The sequence below is a fragment of the Nycticebus coucang genome, chromosome 18 (genome assembly GCF_027406575.1).
Source record: "Nycticebus coucang isolate mNycCou1 chromosome 18, mNycCou1.pri, whole genome shotgun sequence".
Taxonomy (NCBI): Eukaryota; Metazoa; Chordata; class Mammalia; order Primates; family Lorisidae; genus Nycticebus; species Nycticebus coucang.
This window is the reverse complement of record NC_069797.1, coordinates 1,542,856-1,562,328: the sequence shown is the minus strand read 5'-3', so window position 1 is coordinate 1,562,328 and position 19,473 is coordinate 1,542,856. Positions and strand designations below refer to the sequence as shown.

The 19,473-nt window shown below is 45.1% G+C and overlaps 1 pseudogene; it reads left to right on the top strand.

The window, feature by feature from the left end:
* Positions 1-732: 732 nt before the first annotated feature.
* On the top strand, positions 733-18,497 carry LOC128570961 (neurotrophin receptor-interacting factor homolog; annotated as a pseudogene).
* Positions 18,498-19,473: the final 976 nt, after the last annotated feature.

Here is a 19,473-nt window from a genome sequence, read left to right as displayed (position 1 = left end):
TCTGGCCTTCCTCCACCCCAGAGCAATGTCAAAATGAGCCCTGCCCAAGCAGCCTCGCCCCCTGCATAACTTCTGGCCTGACTCCCCCTTCCCGCGCCTTCCCTTTCTCCTGCTTCCAATGGGCCCCAGGAGGGGTCACCCACATGGTGGGGCATGACTTTCTCTCAAACTGGGTTGCCCTGCATGGAAGTGCTGTGGACCTGAGGCCTAGCTTCTCTCACCAGAGACCTCCCCCAGACGCCGCCCCGCGCTCAGTTGTACCGCTGGTTGCCACTTACCGGAGCCTCTTTTCTCCCCCAACTCCCAGCTTCGCCTGCCTCACCTAGCGGGCTGAACAAGATGGCCACCGGGGCGAGGCCGCGGGGCGCACCGCGGGGACTTCTGGGAGTTGTAGTCCGGCCGGCGCGCTGACGCACTTCGCGGCGGGACGACAGGCGCCATTGTGAGGCGTGCACCGGGTGAGTGGGGCTAGAAAGCCATGTCCGGCGGGAGCTCCTTGGACGGGTATGGGGTCACTACTTGGGAGCGGGCACAGCCTGGGGCCCTGCCCTGCCGAGCTTGGGAGCCCGGAGTCAGACCTGCCTGCCGTCCTGACGACGTGCTATGGGACATGGTGTGACCTGGAACCCCGAGGGGAGACAGCGGTCTCGGGACATGAGGGCTGAGGGAGCCGACTGTGCTTGGGAGCGCGGGACCTGGGAAGGCGGACGACCCCCTGCGGGTACGTGGGAGCTGGGAACAGCACGCTCCTGTTGGCCAGGGTCCTCTCCAATCGTGCTGCAGTGGGCTTTTGACACATTCTGGGCTCCTCCTGTGAGGGTGGACTTGCCATTTCCTGTGGATGAAGCCAGTTGCGAGCACACCCGGGGAGAGCTCCCTGGCGATTTCCCCTGAACCCCACTTCGGTTTTCTCAGGACTTCACCCATTCCCGAGACAGACAGACTGAGAGGGAGAAAAGTATGGCCTTCCGGCATCCGACGACCTGGTCCTGGGTGAGTAGAGGCTTCTTTTAGCTTTTGAGTCCATTCCTTTATGGGGGTGTGGTGGGGAGAGACCCCCTTATGTGAGATTTCCTCGGGCCCCAGAGCACCTCAGGAAGCTGCAAGGGGTTGGTTGGGCGTGAGACAGTCCGCAGGTTGCTTTGCTTTTTAAGGGGTGTGGTTAGATTAGTAGCCAGATTGGGGGTGATTCTGAAGGGCAGGCTGAGGTGATTCCAGTTTACTCTCATCTATACTGAGCTGAGTAACTGACAGGTATAAGTGAGGATTAGGCTTCTGTTGAGGTTTCAAACAAGACGTGACATGAGCTCAGTTTAGCAACAAAAGGAAAAGAGAATAGTGGATGGATCCCTGAAAATAAATGAGATAGAAACAGAAGGGGCTCCGCTCAGCTCGTCTCAGCTAGTCTCCTGTAGCACAGCGGTTGCGGCGCCGGCCACGTGCACCGGCACTGGCCGGTTTGAACCCGGCACGGGCCTGCAACACAGCAATGACAACTGCAACAACAACAACAACAAAAACCGGGCTTGTGTCAGGCGCCTATAGTCCCAGCTACTTGGGAGGCTGAGGCAAGAGTTTGAGGTTGCTGTGAGCTGTGAGGCCATAGCACTGTACCGTGGGCAACATAGTGGGACTGTCTTGAGGGGAAAAAAAAGAAAAGAAACACGGGTAGGGTGCCGGTCCCATATGCCGGGGGTGGCGGGTTCAGGCCCAGCCCCGGCCAAAAAAAAAAAGAAACAAAAGAAACAGTAGGGACTGAAGTCTATTTTTTTTTTTTTTGAGACATAGTCTCACTATGTTGCCTTAGGTAGAGAGCCGTCGCGTCGCAGCTCTTAGCAGCCTCAGTCTCTTGGGCTTTAGAGATTCTCTTGCCTCAGCCTCCCAAGTAGCTGGAAATACAGGCGCCCATGACAATGACTGGCTGTTTTTTGCTGCAGTTGTCATTGTTGTTTGGCCCGCCCCTGCCGAACCGCCAGCTCCCGTGTACATGGCTGGCACCCTAGCTGCTGAGCTACAAGCCTGGAGCCATGGGCTGAAGTCTTGCATGTGATGATTCAGCTCAGGGAATTCCTTAGGAATTCTTATACTCCAATCCTCAGATTAATAAGAAATGGGCAGGATTTCATATGCCAGCAAGGTCTGGTGACCTGCTTAGTGTTTGCTCAGAGTTTCAGACTGGCACAGAATCTCAGGATGTGACTTCCAAGATGATCATCATCTTGTACACCATTCTGTGATTTCACGGGCTCTGTCATCCTCCTTTGTCTTTCTTTGCCATGGATGAGGACATGCCCTGACTGAACAAAAATCTGGATTTTAGGAACCAGTGACTTTTGAAGATGTTACACTGGGTTTTACTGGGGAAGAGTAGAGACTGCTGGACCTGGAACAAAAATATCTGTACAGGGAAGTGATGCTAGAGAACTACAGCAACCTGGTATCAGTGGGTAAGGCTGGCCTCTATGTCAATAAAGATCTGTGCTTTGTGTGAAATGTGTGTCTATTTGGGCTTAAACTGCAGGGATCACAGTGGAAGTGTTATGGCCCTGGAGCCTGAGGAAGCAAGTGTAATTTTTCACCTGTAGGATAAGGACTTACTACTGCCTAATCCATTGCTAAGAGCCCCCGAGTACTAGGCATGTTTCTGTTAAGGATGTTTGCAGCTGCAGTAGTGTATGATTCCTGTTTTTATAATAAGAATTACAGAGGATGTGGTATAAAATGTTCTACCAGGTCAAGTGTATCGTCATCAAAGAACCTAATCTCTTGCATCTCTGGCTACTGTGAACCTTTCCATCTTCTGGTTAGTCATTGTATGCCTGTGGCTTCAAACAATTCTGCATTCAAGGCAGAAATAAGGGAAGGGGTAGCGCTGGCCTGCTCCTTTTCACAGCTTTGCATTTAACAAGAAAACAAGCTTTTCCCAAAAGTCTCAGCTAACCCATCTCCCTTTGTGTGAGTGACTGGAACTGGGCCAAGATAGGGGATGGATAGGATTGTGGTCATCAGAAGTTATGTCATGCCATCACAGGGAGGAAGGTGGAAACAGCTTGTACAGCAGCAGGGCAGCATTTTCTCCCAAACACAGACCACCCCTGCAAGCCCTGTCTCTTTTCCTTTGAGCAGAATATCAGCTTTCCAAGCCAGATGTGGTTTCTCAGTTAGAGGAAGCAGAAGAATTCTGGCCGTTGGAGAGAGGAATTCCTCAAGATACCTTTCCAGGTGAGAACCAGGCACATGGGAAGACCTCACAGGGAATGGATCAATTGATTAGTCTGGGACCAATGTTTTAGAAAAGAGTTGGAGAAGGTTGGAGTGATATAGTAAGTAACCACAGACATGCAGAACCAAGCTTTTCTGTGGCTCCAAAGTTAGTGTCCTACTTAGTTGAAAGGGAACCTGTTACTAGGCAGGTGGTATATGTGTTGACAGTAGGGGCTCCCTCACACTGTTCCATTCATTGTCTGTATTCATCCCACTCATGTAATCATTTTTTTTTTTTTTTTTTTTTTTTTTTTTTTTTTGTGGTTTTTTTGGCTGGGGCTAGGTTTGAACCTGCCACCTCCAGCATATGGGACCGGCGCTCTACTCCTTGAGCCACAAGCGCTGCCCCTCATGTAATCATTTTTAAGTCTGGTGTGTCTCTAGCCAGACTTCTGTTTATGGGTTTAGTGCATGTGTATAAATTTATATAGATGTTTTGGGGGTGTATTATACTCAATACAGACAGGGCTGCTTCACTCTTTAACAGATTCATTGTAGTCCACATTTTATTTTTCTTCTCTCCCCTTGGGAGACATTCCAGTTGTTGGAAAAAACTTGCTTGTATACAGTTTTTTGCACATACAAGTTAGTTTTTTCTGCAGGCTAGATTTTTTTCTTTTTTCTTTTTTTGGATACTGGAGCTTGATGTACTTGCCATAAATTTGGTTACATTCTCCCTGAACTGAATCCAAATAGGCAAACAGTCATGCAGACCGAGGGCACGTGTCACAAGTAAGGCTGCTTTAGCAGGTGTGGTGGCAATCCTAGGCGCATCAGTTATCTGTGCAAGAAACATAGTTGATACCAGTTAACTGTAGGATTGACTAAAGTGTAAGCTAAAAATCTGGTAGCAATAAATAGCCACCTAAAATCCTATAAAGTATGTATAGCTCAGGCGCATGAGTGCTTTTTGCCCTCTCCATCACCAGGGGAATTTTTTTTTTTTTCCCTGAAACAGAGTTTCATTATGTCACCCTGGGTAGAGTGCTGTTGCGTCACAGCTCACAGCAACCTCAAACTCCTGAAATCAAGCGATTCTCTTGCCTCAGTCTCCCAAGTAGCTGGGATTACAGGCACCTGCCACAACACCTGGCTATTTTTTGTTGTAGTTGTCATTATTGTTTAGCTGGCCCATGCCTGGTTGGAACCCACCAGTCTTGGTGTATGTGGCTAGCCCCATAACTTTGCTATGGGTGCCAAGCCTTAATTTTTTTTTAAGATTTGTGGGTTTGATGGGTAAAGAAAAAAACAGCATATTAGGTTTAGTTCACATTTTCCTCACAGCTGCCAGAGTTGCATGTTTTATAAATTTATATACTCTTGGCATTTTTTTCTTCTGTGAGTTTGTGTATTTTCCCTTTTTTGTCTCCTTTTATATGTGGTAATTAATATTTTCTGGATGTTAAGATTGAAATACTATATTCCAGACCTTCTATCTTTATGTAGTCTCTCTACAGAAGTTCTGTAATTTCAAGTATTTTTTTTTTCAGGTCTGTTTTTATTACCGTTCTAGGTTTTGAATCATAAGTAGGCCAATAGTATGCATACTTTTGTGTTTTCTAGTATTTTCAAATTTGTTTTTTGGTTAGTTCAGTTTATATGGAGTTTCCTCTGACACTTGGTGTGGGGTACAAGTTCTTTCAGCACTGTTTACTGACTATGTTCTTTGTTCATTGGATGTTAATTGTTTTTACTTTTTGGAAGAAGTTATGTAATTGCATTCACATGAACTTCCAAAGCATTGTGAAGCTGAGAGTGTGAAGAGTGAATGTCTAATTTCCAGATTTTGATGTGCATGACACTAGATTCTACTTCGATTCAAAACAATTTTTATCTGGATGAAGAAATAGTCATCTAGTCTTTTCTAATGAACGAAAATCAGTAATATCCCCAGTTTCCCACCCAGAACCTACCACGGTGGTCATAGGGATATTTTTTTCCTTTAAGCAGTTAGCATGGGGACATAATAGACATAGAAATACCCTTAGTGTAATGTGTAGCTGGAGTCTGTTGACTTTTTTTTTTTTTTTTCATGTCAATGCTGATAAATTACTTTAGGGAGGTGGGTTTTTCTTTGCTATCTTTTTTAGCTTTTCTATCATCAAGGTGTGCTGGCTAGAAAGCACACTGAATGCTTTGCCTTCTCTTTGTTCTCTGTGCTCTGATTTAAATACCACTGTAATTACCCACTTATGGTTACTATGTGAAATTTGTATTTGAAATCTGTATCTGGCCCCCACAGAATAGTGGGGGTGTGGTCTCTCCTCTTCCTCTTTTTCTTAACTCTATTTCAGGTTTTTCCATGTTTTAGCTTGACATCTCGATTTTTTTTTTCTTTTCCACATTCAGAGGCCTTTCTGTTCTCTTCACTGAAAATGTTTCTACCCATTGTCACAGGTAACCGAACTACCTCTGCAAGGTAACCTGCAATGCAAGCACTTTGTGTCTGTCTGCCCATTGGTTTCCACCTTGATCATCTAGACTCCTAATGTCCCTTCTGGTCTTTATGGTTCTAGATTACTCTGGATGGGACGAGTTAGTGTCTCATCCTCCCTAGAGCTTAAGTCCCATATCCTGCATGGGAAACCTCCAGGTCATGTACTTCTGGATATAGTTCCCTAAATCTAGCTGCTCTGTTTGACACTGTGGGTGCCTATGGTTCTACACATAGGGGAAAGCTGGCTTCACAGGTGACAGATTGAGGGGTGGTGTCTCAGAGTTATAGGCTGTGTGAGAGGAAGTTGTGTGAGGTTAGGGAGCTCTTGTATTCTGTGCCTGAGATGATGGGTGCCCAGTTAATCTCTGCTTTGTCACAGAGTTATTTGTTAGATGTTTTACTTCCTCTCCTTTCCTTCTTTCACCTCCCAAATATTTACAGAGAGTCTCTTCTGTCCCATGCAGTATACTAAACACTTGTGTGAGAAACTAAAGCCTTAACTTAAACCCTGCCACCATACAGTTCATAATCAATTTGATGGCTGTTTGTAAGCAGATAGCACAGATAGAATAAGTTGTAGTAAGTACTGAAAAGTAAAAGAACTCAGTGGAAAGGGGAGAGCTATGAGAAATTACTCTAGGGAAGAGAGACTCTGCAGGGGTGAGATTTAAGCCAATAAGGGAAAATAAGTGTGCCAACATGCAAGAGTGTTGGTGAAAAGAGCTTCCAGACTTGGAGACGTCATTTGTAGTGACCATGAGATGGGAAAGAGCTTGGCTTTCTGAAGAACAGTAAGTTGCCCAGTGGGGCAGGAGTAGATAACAAGTATAAAGAGGGGCATGTGGTTTGGCATAATCAAAGTCTCATTGGCTGTGAGGGGACTGCTTTGCATTCTTGAGAGGGGGTGAGACGTACCTTTTCACGGCTCCCTCTGGGTAGCTTGTGAAGAAGGAACTGAGGTACAGCACTGTAGTAGACCATATGCCTTTAAGGAAAGGAGAAGCAAGAGCTAAGCTTGGAAACACTCAGAAATTATAAGAAACACCTGTAACATCTTGGCACTATTAACACCTTGGTGATAAGGGCATGGGGCAGGGGGGCCACAGTAGCACCTAAGAGAGAGGTCCTAGTACCAGGCTTGAGACTAAGAGCAGGTTTAGGGAGAAGCAAGTGTGGGTGATTCATGAGTGGACTCAGGGGGGGGTAGGTGAGTAATTGGTTGAGGATGGTGAAGGAAAAGCACCCAAGAATTCTTCATAAGTGAAAGGAAGACTGAGTTCCTGTGATTATTTATAAAATGTACTTACTACATACAGTGGTCCCCCAATATCGATGTGGGATTAGTTCCAGGACCAACCTTCACACAAGATACCAAAATCCACAGATGTTCAAGTCACTTATATGAAATGGTTTAGTATTGGCATATAACTTATGCATAGCCTCGCATATGGTTTAAATCAATCTCAAATCATCACTCATAATGCTTAATACAATGTAAATGATAAGTAAAGTAGTTGTTAATACTGTGGTGTTTGGGGAATAATGACAAGGGGAAGATTCTGGAAATGTTCAGTATGGACACAACCATCCATTGATTTCCCCCAATACATTCAGTCCACAGTTGGTTGAATCAACAAATACAGAACCCACGGATATAGAAAACCATCTGTACATTACATTCTTTCTTATATGTCATTATCTTATTTTTAAAATGTGATAAGGGAGAAAATTTACTTCTGAATTTTTGGCATGAACCAAGGAGAGGTGGTAAATGCATGGACTTTTTCAAGGGGTAGAAGTACAGGGTTTTTTTTTTGTTGTTGTTGTTGTTGTTTTTGTCTTTGGGGTTTTTGTTTGTTTATTTGTTTAGCAGACCCTGGCCTGCCTGGTTCAAGCCTACCACTCTTGCTGCACAGGGCCAGCATTCTAACCATTGAGCTATAGGTGCCCAGTCTACTTTTTATGTTTAAATAATTTTAAACAAAATGTTTACACTAACACTACAAAGTCACAGCTTTTGCCTTGATTTTGAACTATCCCATGTCTTGACTGGTTCTGTTAATAAAGAGTTTGCGTGAGAAGGAAGTAAGAGACAGCTAAAGAGGTTTGCAGGGCAGTGCCTGTGGCTCAGTGAGTAGGGCACCAGCCCATATACCAAGGTTGGCGGGTTCAAACCAGTCCTGGCCAAACTGCAACAACAAAAAAATAGGTAGGTGTTGTAGTGGGTGCCTGTAGTCCCAGCTACTCTGGAGGATGAGGCAAGAGAATCGGCTAAGCCCAAGTGCTGGAGGTTGCTGTGAGCTGTGATGCCGTGGCACTCTACAGAGGGCAAGAAAGTGAAACTCTGTCTTATAGCCGGGCATTATGGCGGGTGCCTGTAGTCCCAGCTACTCAGGGGGCTGAGGCAAGATAATCACCTAAGCCCAAGAGCAGGAGATTGCTGTGAGCTATGACATGACAGTGCTATACTGAGGGTGACACAGTGAGACTCTGTCTCTAAAAAATAAATAATTAAAAGCTCTATACTTCTAAAAATAATAATAATAAAAAAGAGGTTTGCAAAGCCAGTTGAGTGCACCCATTTGACCTCAGAAGGAGAGCCAGTCAACACATAAAAATGTGTTTGGAATGGCAGCCTTTACTGTTGGCTGAGACATTTATCCCTCATAGAGGTCTCTTTATCCCACCACTGGCATGGCTATCCCTCATTAATGGACAGAACTGGAAGTGAATTCAAAGCTGGGCCTTTTTGGCAACTCAACTTGTGTACTTTTCCAGCTTTCTGTGTTCACAAGAATGACAGCCTAGGCCCTGGTTGTTGAAGTAGAAAGAAAATTCAATAAATGCCATATTCTCAAGAAAGCACTGAATGGGTAGTGATGCTGTGAAGGTAAAAAAATGTGCTGAAGTAAATTTTATGGCAGTCACACTTCAGCTTTCAGTTAGTGTCCATCCCAAGAAGGCATTGCTCTGTGTGGCTATTGGGTAGAATACTTGAAATATAAACTAGATTTAGTCATCAGGGAAGCAAGGCAGGGAAGGGACTATTAATAAAGGTTATGCTCATAGGACATCCTACAAGAATTTAACACTTTTTACTTGTCAAGTCATTTAGTAGGAAATGAGCTCTAAAAATAAGAATATGGCATTCTTTTCAAATCTAAATTTTTGCAAAAAAAAATAATTTAAGGAAGGAAGTAGTTTAATTGTGAGAGAGAGATGCTTCTGTAGATTTCATCCTTCATATAGCCCGACAGAATCACATAGACCATAGAGTTAACATATATATATATATATATATATATGTTATATATATATATAGAGAGAGAGAGAGATAGATATATGTATATATAGATAGATAATGTAGGAAATGAGTGGAATACACTTGTTTGATAGAAAAGATAACTCATCTAAAAACAGAATGGAATGAAGCCCTCTTTCAGCTCAGCTTGTCCTTTAAGGAAAGACTCACATGGGAGATTAACCTTCAAAGACTATGAATGAAGTTCTTTTCATGAGTTTTTTAGCATCTGAGAACTCACACAGGGAAAAAAAATCTCAGTAATATCACATCACGAAAGACTCTGGCATAACTCAGACTTGAGAGAATTCATACTGTAAAAGTTCTTAACAGGCAGTGATTCTGTCTGAGAATTCTGAAATGATGATAACATGTAATTGCTGTGGGGAAGTTGTATGCATAGCTCTCCTACTCAGCATACAGAAGTCATACTAAAATAGCCTAAGAATGTAATCAGTGTTGGGAATGCTTCAGGTGTTATAGAAGTCACTGGCAGGGTGCCCAGTGAATGACAAAGTGGGAACCCCTTCAGTAGGAGTCCTCATTGTTTTCAGCATAAGAGGACTCTTATGAGTGGAAATGTTCTGAATTTAATCTCTTCAGGCAAATTAACTGCCTTAGCCCTCACTTTATTTAACAGAACAAATAAATTTACCCTGGACAAGACAGGTGGATTGCTTGAGTTCAGGAGTTTGAGACCAGCCTGAGGAAAAGCAAGACCCTGGTCTCAATAAATAGCCAGGCCCTGTGCGCCTGGGAGGCTGAGGCAAGTGGACTGCTTGAGCCCAAGAGTTTGAGGTTGCTATAAGCTATGATGCTAGGGTGACTAAATGAGACTGCCTCAAAAAAGAAAGAAACTTATGATAGAAAGAAACATATTGAATAATGTAAAGGTGATGTTTTATCTTGTTTTTTTTTTTTTTTTTTGTAGAGACCAAGTCTCACTATGTCACCCTAGGTAGTGTCCTGTGGCATCACGACTCACAGCAACCTCAAACTCTTAGGCTTAAGTGATTCTCTTGCCTCAGCCTCCTGAGTACCTGGGACTTCACATGCCCACCATAATGCCCTGCTATTTTTTGGTTGCAGTTGTCATTGTTGTGTAGCAGGCCCAGGCTGGGTTCTAACCCAACAGCCTCAATGTATGTGGCCGGCACCCTACTCACTGAGTTACAGGAGCCGAACCTTATCCTATTTTTTATATCATACAGAACATAAGCCCTACCTAAAGGTTCGGTAACATAAGTATATAAATGTAGTAAAACAGATCTTTACTAGTTTGTTTTACTCTCACCTCCCATATTTGTCTTATAAGACCTGTATAAAATGTGAGCCTCTTGTCTAGGGAACAAACACTCTCTGGCATCCAGTGTTGGCACCCAGGGCTAAATGCAAGGGCTGAATTGTCTTTAACCTTTATCTGACTATGAAGGAAAACAGACTAAACTTTTGAGGCAGACATTTTATAGAAAAAAGAAGAAAACTTCCTCACCTTGGCACTTGTTGCTCAGTGTCTAGGGTGCCAGCCACATACAGTGGAGCTAGTGGGTTCAAATCCAGCCCAGGCCTGCCAGACAACAATGATGACAACTACAACAATAAGGAAAAAGAAAATAGCCAAGCGTCATGGTGAGCACTTGTGATCCTAGCTACTTGGGAGGCTAAGGCAAGAGAATCGCTTCAGCCCAAGAGTTGGAGGTTGCTATGAGCTGTGATGCCATAGCACTCTACCGAGGGCAACATAATGAGATTCTGTCTCAAAAAAAAAAAAAAGAAAGAAAGAAAAAAGAAAAAAAAAAGAAATTACTCAGGGTTTTAGTAATTAAAAAAAAAATAAAGTGCTGTATAAAGAGGTAACTCACCAGAAGGTTTACTTTTTTGTTTGTTTTTTTTGAGATAGTCTTACTATGTCACCCTTGGTAGAGTGCTGTGGTGTCACAGCTCACAGCAACCTTTAACTCTTGGGCTTAAACGAGTTTCTTGCCTCAGCCTCTTAAGTTGCTGGGACTATAGGCGGCCACCACAATGCCCGGCTATATTTTTGTTGCAGTTGTCATTGTTTTTTAGCTGTCCCAGGTCAGATTCGAACCCACCACCCTCGGTGCATGTGGCTGGTGCCATAACCACTTTGCTATGGGCACTCAGCCAAGGTTTACCGATAAAGTGTATAATTCAGGGATTTTAAAACTATTTTCACAGGGTTCTGGAACCATCACCACTATCTAACTGCAAAACATTTTAATCACCATGGCAGGGAACCCATGTCAGTTAGCAATCCCCTTTCTATTCCCTCAATTCTTCCATCTCCTGGCAATCACCAATCACGTTTTTGTCTGTATGGATTTTGCTATTTCATATAAATGTAATAATGTGGCCTTTTATATCCGATTTCTTTCACTTTAGCATGATGCTTTCAAAGTTCATCTGTGTTGTGGCATGTATCAGTAGATTTTTTTTTTTTTTTTGAGACAGAGTCTCAAGCAGTTGCCCTGGGTAGAGTGCTGTGGCATCACAGCTCACAGCAACCTCCAACTCTTGCGCTTAAGTGATTCTTTTGTGTCAGCCTCCCAAATAGCTGGAATTATAGGCACCTGCCTCAATGCCCGGCTATTTTTTGGTTGTAGTTGTCATTGTTGTTTGGCGGGCCCATGCTGGATTCAAACAGCTCTGGTGTATGTGGCTGCCATCTTAGCCACTTGAGCTACAGGTGCTGAGCCTATCAGTTGATATTTTCTTGTTGCCAGATACTTTGTTGTACAAGAGGATCACAATTTCTTTATATGGTCGTCAGTTGACGGCCAAAAAGGGGAAATAACACAGATGTCCTGTTATGAATAATACTGCATTCTGAGACAGGTTTTTGTAAGCATATGTTTTCAGTTCTATAAGAAATACTCAGTTCTTTTGGGAATATTTACTAGATGGAGAGTTGGGAGGTTATATGTAACTTTACATTTACGTTTTTGAGGTTTTACCAAAGTATTTTGCAAAGTGGTACAGCATTCTGTATTGCCACCAGGACTTTGTAGGTCTAGCAGTTTTTCCATATTCTTACTTGTTACGGTCCATCTTTGATAAAAACCGTTATTGTAGGTATAAAGTATATTTTATGATGATTTTGATTTGCAGTCTTCTGATGGGTAATGATACTGAGCATCTTCCCATATGCTTTTTGACCATTTGTCTTGTTCTGTTCTTGACCTGCAGAATATCTTGGGCCTCAAATCAAAATTCAGCTGGGTCCTCTTCCTGCTGAGAATCCCCTGATGAACATTGAGGTTGTTGAGGTCCTCACACTGAACCAGGAGGTAGCTGGTGCCTGGAATGCCCAGATTTGCGCTGTCTATGCTGAAGATGTGGTCCTGAGTCCTGACATTCTCAAGGAGCCAGTATAACTGCTGGGCAAGCATCCAGCTGATCCTGAGGCTGCTCGTCAGAAATTTCGGCAATTTCATTATGGGAATGTGGTAGGTCCCTGAGAAGCCCTCACCTACCTTCGTGAACTGTGTCACCAGTGGCTGGAGCCTGACCTTCACTCCAAGGAGCCGATGCTGGAGTGCTGGTGCTAGAGCAGTTCCTGGGTGCACTACCTGGGAAACTCCGGATGTGGGTGGAATCACAGCACCCAAAGGACTGCAAAGAGGTGGCAGCCTTGGTGGAGGATGTGACTTGGATATCTGAGGAGGAAGGTGAGTGCAGTGGAAGGGTAGGTAGGTGTGCTGCTCCATGTGGGTGTGTTAGAGGACTCTGCAGGAGAGAGAACTTCAGACTTCCTGGGAGAGTCAGGGGATGGGTAGTGCACACTGTATGCAGACCAAAGACATCTGTGTCCCCATGTCAGAGCTATTGAAATCCCTGGGGTAGGTTCCAGCACTATATTCTCCAAGGAGCCCTCCAGAGGCTCCACTGAAAGCTTCCAGATAAAGTACTTCTTTTTTTTTCCATTTGGGATTGCTGTACTACGATTCCTTTATTACTTGGTAAGACAAACAAAAGTATTGAGCTCTCAGAGCCTACAGTCTAGCAGGAGAGACAGGGATTTAACAAACGAATGTGCATGTGATGATGGTGGGATCACGATGAGTTTGAGAGTCCTCTTGGAGCTCATGGAGGCTGAGTCAGTGGAGTTGACACCTGGCCATGTAAAGAAAAGGCAGGAAGAATGAGCATTGCTTATTAGGGCCTAAGAATAGATCACAGTATGTGCAAAAATCATGGATAATTTGGGTAGGTTGGTACAGGAAGGGAGCAGGGGAATGAGCTGGCACAGCCTGTGAGGGCCCTGTGGTGGTTTGCATGCTGTTCTAAAGGTAAAGCAGTGGGAATTGATCCCTGAGCTCTGAAGGTGGGGGACACAGTGAGACTTGAGACAGGTACAGGTGTTCCTGCCTGTAATTCCAGTACTCTGGGGGGAGGATCTCTTAAGCTTAGGAGTTGCAGAACAGCCTAAGCAAGAGTGAGAGTACATTTCTACCAAAAAATAGAGAAAATTATCTAGTCGTTGTGGTAGTTGTCTGTAGTCTCAGTTACTTGGGAGGCCAAGGCAGAAGGATTGCTTGAGCCCAGGAGTTTAAGGTTGCTGTAAGCTAGGCGGATGCTAGAGCACTCTAATCTGAGCAATAGAGTGAGACTGTCTCTCTCTCTCTCAAAAAAAAAAAATTGTTTTGAAATATCAAGCAGGGACAAAAAAAAGAAGAAGAAATGTATCATGCTGAATATGGTGGGTGATGAACAGAGGACAGAAAGGAGAGTACAAGCATAGTGGCTACTTTGAGCTATTGCCCATCCTCCCAAGAGAGGTGTCTGGCTGGGGAGAGAGCACACATGTGAGTTTTACGAGTATGGATGCTTCTGCATTGTGTACCTCCATGTTCCATGTTGATAGGTATCCATAAGATGTTTCTGAAGTGAATGAATGATTAACTGGTTGATGTTTATGATTAAGGGGAAAGGAGGAATCGTATAGAGGAGATGGTGGGATTCTAAGAACAGGTAATCCTGGAGAAGGTGTGGTGGGAGGGTGGTGGGGAAGGCAGATACAGAGTTTGGGGTGCTGTGGTCTTCAGAACAATTGTCGCAAAGGTGTCTGTGTCCTCATTCCTGCACCCTCTACATCTATTATCTTAACAGGGACAAAGGGATCTTGGAGATATGATTAGGTTAAGAGTCTTGAGATGTGAGAATAGGTTAGATTATATAGGTGAGTCTAATGTAGATGTGAGAATAGATTAGATTATATGGGTGGGTCTAATGTCTTTGCAAGGTTCTGTTTTTTTTTTTTTTTTTTAAGAGACACTTTATTGCCCTTGGGAGAATGCCATGGCATCACAGCTCACAGCAACTTCCAACTTCTGGGCTTAGGTGATTCTCTTGCCTCAGCCTCCTGGGTAGCTGGGACTACAGGCACCTGCCACAATGTCCAGCTATTTTTATTGTTGTTGTTGCAGTTTGGCTGGAGGCTGGGTTTGACCCACCACCCTCGGTATATGGGGCCGGCACCCTACTCACTGTGCCACAGGTGCCACCCCATTGCAAGGTTCTTAAGAGAGGGAGGCCACAGGATCAGAGTCAGAGAAATGTGATGACAGAAGAAGGGGTGATATGAGGAAGGGCCATAAATATTTGGGATAGCCTCTAGAAACAGAAAAGGCCAGGAATGGGTTTTCCCCTAGAGCCTCAAAAGAAGCCCAGCCCTACTGACACATTGATATTAGCCCAGTGAGGTACATATCATACCAGACTTATGATCTCTAGAACTGTGAGCTAACAAATATGCTCATTTGAGCCACCTAGTGCAGCAGTTTATTACACCAGCAATAAGAAACTAAATATAGGTTCTGGCCGGGGCGCAGTGGCTCATGCCTATAATCCTAGCACTCTGGAAGGCCAAAGTGGGTGGATTGCCTGAGCTCATGAGTTCGAGACTAGCCTGAGCCAGAGCAAGACCCCATCTCTAAAAGTAGCTGGGTGTTGTGGCAGGTGCCTGCAGTCCCAGGTACTTGGGAGACTCAGAAAAGAGAATCACTCGTGCCCAAGAGTTTGAGGTTGCTGTGAACTATGATGCCATGGCACACTACCTAGGGCGACATAGTGAGACTCGGTCACCAAAAAAAAAAAAAGGATAGAACATTACATTATTCAATGTATTTCTTTCTAGCATAAGTTTCTTTCTTTTTTGAGGCAGAGTCTCACTTAGTTGCCCTAGGTAGAGAACCCTGGCATCATAGTTTACAGCAACCTCAAACTCTTGGGTTCAAGCAGTCCACTTGCCTCAGCCTACTAGGCCCATGGGGCCTGGCTATTTTTAGAGATGGGGGTCTCGCTTTTCCTCAGGCTGGTCTCAAACTCCTGAGTGCAAACAATCCATCTGTCTTGTCCAAGTGAGACTCTGTATCAAAAAAAAAAAAAAGAGAGAGAGAGAGAGAAAGAAAGAAATACAGCTACCAAGGAGACAGCTGTGGAGTTCCTGATATCCAAGTCAGTGAGTTCATCCTGTGTTTAACCTCACAGATGGATGGAATCAATTAATATCACAAAAAACAGAAGTCTTCCAGGAAACCCTCAGAATCCCCCTCTTAGTGATGATCACATCACTTGGGACTCTTAGGTGTGACTGCCACAAAACACTTTTGTAGAATGGCTCAGGGAGGAGGAAAGTTTATTGAAAAACTTCTTGGATGACGTAGCATCAGACACAGCTGAACCCAGGAGCTCATAGTGTCCTCAGAACTCATCTTCTCTCCCATATGTCACTTTTTTTGCCCTTGGTTGTCTTCACCCACAGGCAGTCTATCTCTCTGCGGGTCCTCCCATTGTGGAATTTCTCTTTCCCAAACATTCCCAACATTCCCAAGCCTGTTTGCTCTGATTGTTTGGTTGTGGGCTGTGTTCATCCCAGATTCAATCACTGGCCAGGCTAGGTTACATCAGGTACCCCTTGATGTTGCAAGTGGAGCCAGTATGATACAAGCTTGCAAAATGTGTGGTGCCGTGTAAAGAAGATCACAAGGAGAAGCCATGGTTGAGGGGTCATGGGGCCAGATGGGCCTGTTTTCTAAGGTGGAAGAAAGTTGATGAAGTTCGTGTCAAGATTGATACATGTCCTGAACGCTGGGGAAGTCCGTGAGGTGGCAGGAGTGATGGAAGAAAGGAGTGCCCACATGGGCAGGGTGGAGGGCTTGGATGCTAGAAATGGGGGCTTAGCTTCACAGAAGGCATGAGGCAGCCATCTCATCGGGGCTGGGGCCCAAGATAGTCCCTAGAGAGGGAAAGAGTGGGACCAGGAGTCTCAGCAGTGGGAGCACTGCTCCCTGTGGCCTGTGCAGAGTAAAGCATCTTGTACCCATCCAGATGTGGGAAGACAAGTACCTTGAAAAGACTGGAGGGTCGAGAGCAGAGGGGCTGAGCCTGGGAGAAGAGAAGGCAGGACCAGGGACATCACAGGGTGTAGCAGAATGCTGGTGTGCGATAGCAAAGACAGGCTGCCCTTGCCCTTCTGGAGGATGACCACACCTACTGATGTCCTCCCAGCACCACCTGCCCAGCCTTCACAGGACCCCACCTGCTGTCTCAAAGTCCCTGCCCAGCAGGAAATGCAGCAGCAGAAGGCTACAGCCATCCAGCCAGAGATGGCCCTGCCTGAGGTGAGTGGGGAAAATCACCCTCTTCTGGTCCCAGCATCCCTTGTGAAGCAGGCCCACAATTGAGGCTTTCCACAGGTTGAGCCATTCCAAATCTCAGCTCTTAGGTCTGTGCTGGACTCTGAAGCAACCTGAATGTGAAGAGAATCCCTGCCCTCTAGCCACAGTGGCATCACTAGATTGAGGGCATGGTGACCTGGGAGTTGAGGCATGAGACAAGGGAGGGGACTGACCAAATGTTTCCATAGACTTGAGAGATAGAACAACCTCAGGCCAGGGGTGTGTGGACATTTATATCCCAGTTCGTGTAAGAGCCCTCATCCTTCAGAAATGCATTTCTGGGATTTGCTTCTGAATAGCCCAGAGCTAGGGTCTGGGTAACACAGGTAGGTCCTGTCTTGCTGACCATCAGGGTAAGGGTGTATCTGTGGCATTGGTCAGAATTATTTGCAAGTGACTGATACTGACTCAAGCATAGAAGTAAATTTATTGGCTTTCATGTATTCTGGATTAGGCTTAAGGCAAGGCTGCATCCAGGTGCTTCCAGGTGATTGAAAGAATCTCTGACCATCTCCAGTCTCATGGCTCTGCTTTCTCTCATTCCTTCTCAGGAAGGTTGTGTCCCATATGGGCAAGATGCCTCTCGTCCAAGCAAAGCAAAGTGGAGGTGATCTCATCTTCCCAGAAAGGACCAATCATAGCACAGCCAGAGTGACTGTCCTGCTCTAGCTTAAGTGGGGAGGTAGTATTCATACAAGGAGAAGGCTCTGCAGTGGGAAGTTGTCAACCCAGGGCAGGGTAGATACAGATGTGGGAAAAGGGGAATAGCTTGCATATACCTGGGGCTCTTTGTGAAGTAGGAGCTTTGGTTCCTGGAGAAAGGGACCCAGTAGACCTCTTTAGCCACAAGTGGGTATCTCTAAACAAATCCCCAAAGCAGGAGAGTCCCTATCACAGTGGGCTTTGTAGGAATACTCAGCCAGATTTTCTTCTGCCCCCATTAAGAACCCTCCTGAGCAGACAACACATGTGACTTCACAGGAACCAGTGACTTTCCAGGATGTTGCTGTGGACTTTACCCGGGAGGAGTGGAGGCTGCTGGGCCTAACACAAAAGGACTGAGTACCATTATGTGATGCTGGAGACATTCGGGCACCTGGTCTCTGTGGGTAAGGCCAAACCCTCCCTTTCCCTGTCCTAGGGCTGATCTGCCTTAGGGACGCCGAGTTGGGGTTTCCCCTTCTCTGGGCTGAGAACTAGGACTGGTTATTATTCCTTGGGGATCATTCCGGTTACTCAGCATCAGAGAGTTCATTCCGGAGAGAGACCATTTGAATGTCAAGAGTGTGGGAGGACCTTCAATGATCGCTTGGCCATCTCCCAGCACCTGAGAACTCACACTGGAGCTAAGCCCTACCCATGTCAGGACTTCCGCCAGAGCTCCCACCTCATTCGGCATCAGAGGACTCACACTGGGGAGCACCCATATGTGTGCCACAAATGTGGAAAGGCATTCACCCAGAGCTCACACCTTATTGGGCACCAGAAAACCCACAATAGGACAAAGTGGAAGAAGAAACAGCCTACATCATAGCTCTCAGGCCAGTTGAAGAGACAGTGCCTTTTCAACTTCATTCTGCAATATAACATGCATTTGGATGGTTGGGAATTGGGACTGAATGTGAAAGAAGCAGAGGGAGGACATTCCCCAAACCAAAGAACCACTGGGGACACCACCATTCTTTTAATTAGAGTAAAGAAAATGAGGAGTTGTCAATGTATTTGGGGAAAAGATTTAATTTTTCAATCAGTTGATGTGCTACTGTTTGCTCATTCATTTAGTCCTTAAAAATTATATTAGTGACAGTGCCCGTAGCTCCATGGGTGGCGAGCTGGCCACATACACTGAGGCAGGTGGGTTCGAACCCAGCCTGGGCCTAGATGATCCCCTAGACAATAATGACAAGTGCAACAAAAAAAAAAGGTGGCGCCCGTGGCTAGAGCACCAGCCACAAGCACCCAAGCTGGAAGGTTCAAACCTGCCCGGCCAGGTAAACAATGACAACTGCAATAACAACAAAAAATAGCCAGGCATTGTGGCTGGTGCCTGTAGTCCCAGCTACTTGGGAGGCAAAAGAATCACTTAAGCCCAGGAATTTGAGGTTGCTATGAGCTATAATACCACAGCACTCTACCAAGGGCAACATAGTGAGACTCTGTCTCAAAAAATAATGATAAAAATAAAAGTTATATTAGTAAAATCTGAAAATGCATGTAATTTTTTTTTTTTTTGAGACAGAGTCTCACTTTGTCACCCTTGGAATAGTGCCCTGCATTATAGCTCACAGCAACTTCAAACTGTTTGTCTCACGTGATCCTGTTGTGTCAGTTTTTCCTTTTTAGTAGAGACAAAGTCTCACTCTTGATTGGGCTGGTCTCAAACTCGTGAGCTCAAGCAGTCCACACACCTCAGCCTCCCAGAGTGCTAGGATTACAGAAATGAGCCACCCCACCCAGCCAAAAATGCTTATGAATTTAAAAAGACAGGTACTTAATAATCTGTGCACTGGTTTTGTATCCACAGTAAAAATTTGAGTCTGTGGACAAGGACTTTAAAAAGAATGTGGTTAAACTATTTATTTCTGTATAGAATCTCTTTACTTGGCCAGAATGGTGGTCCACTCCTGTAACCCGAGTGCTGTGGGAGGCTGACGTGGGTAGATTACTTGAGCTCACAGGTTTGAGACTAGCCTGAGCAAAAAAGTGAGACCCTATATCTACTAAAAATAGAAAACCTGAGGCAAGAGGATCACTTGAACGTGAGTTGGAGG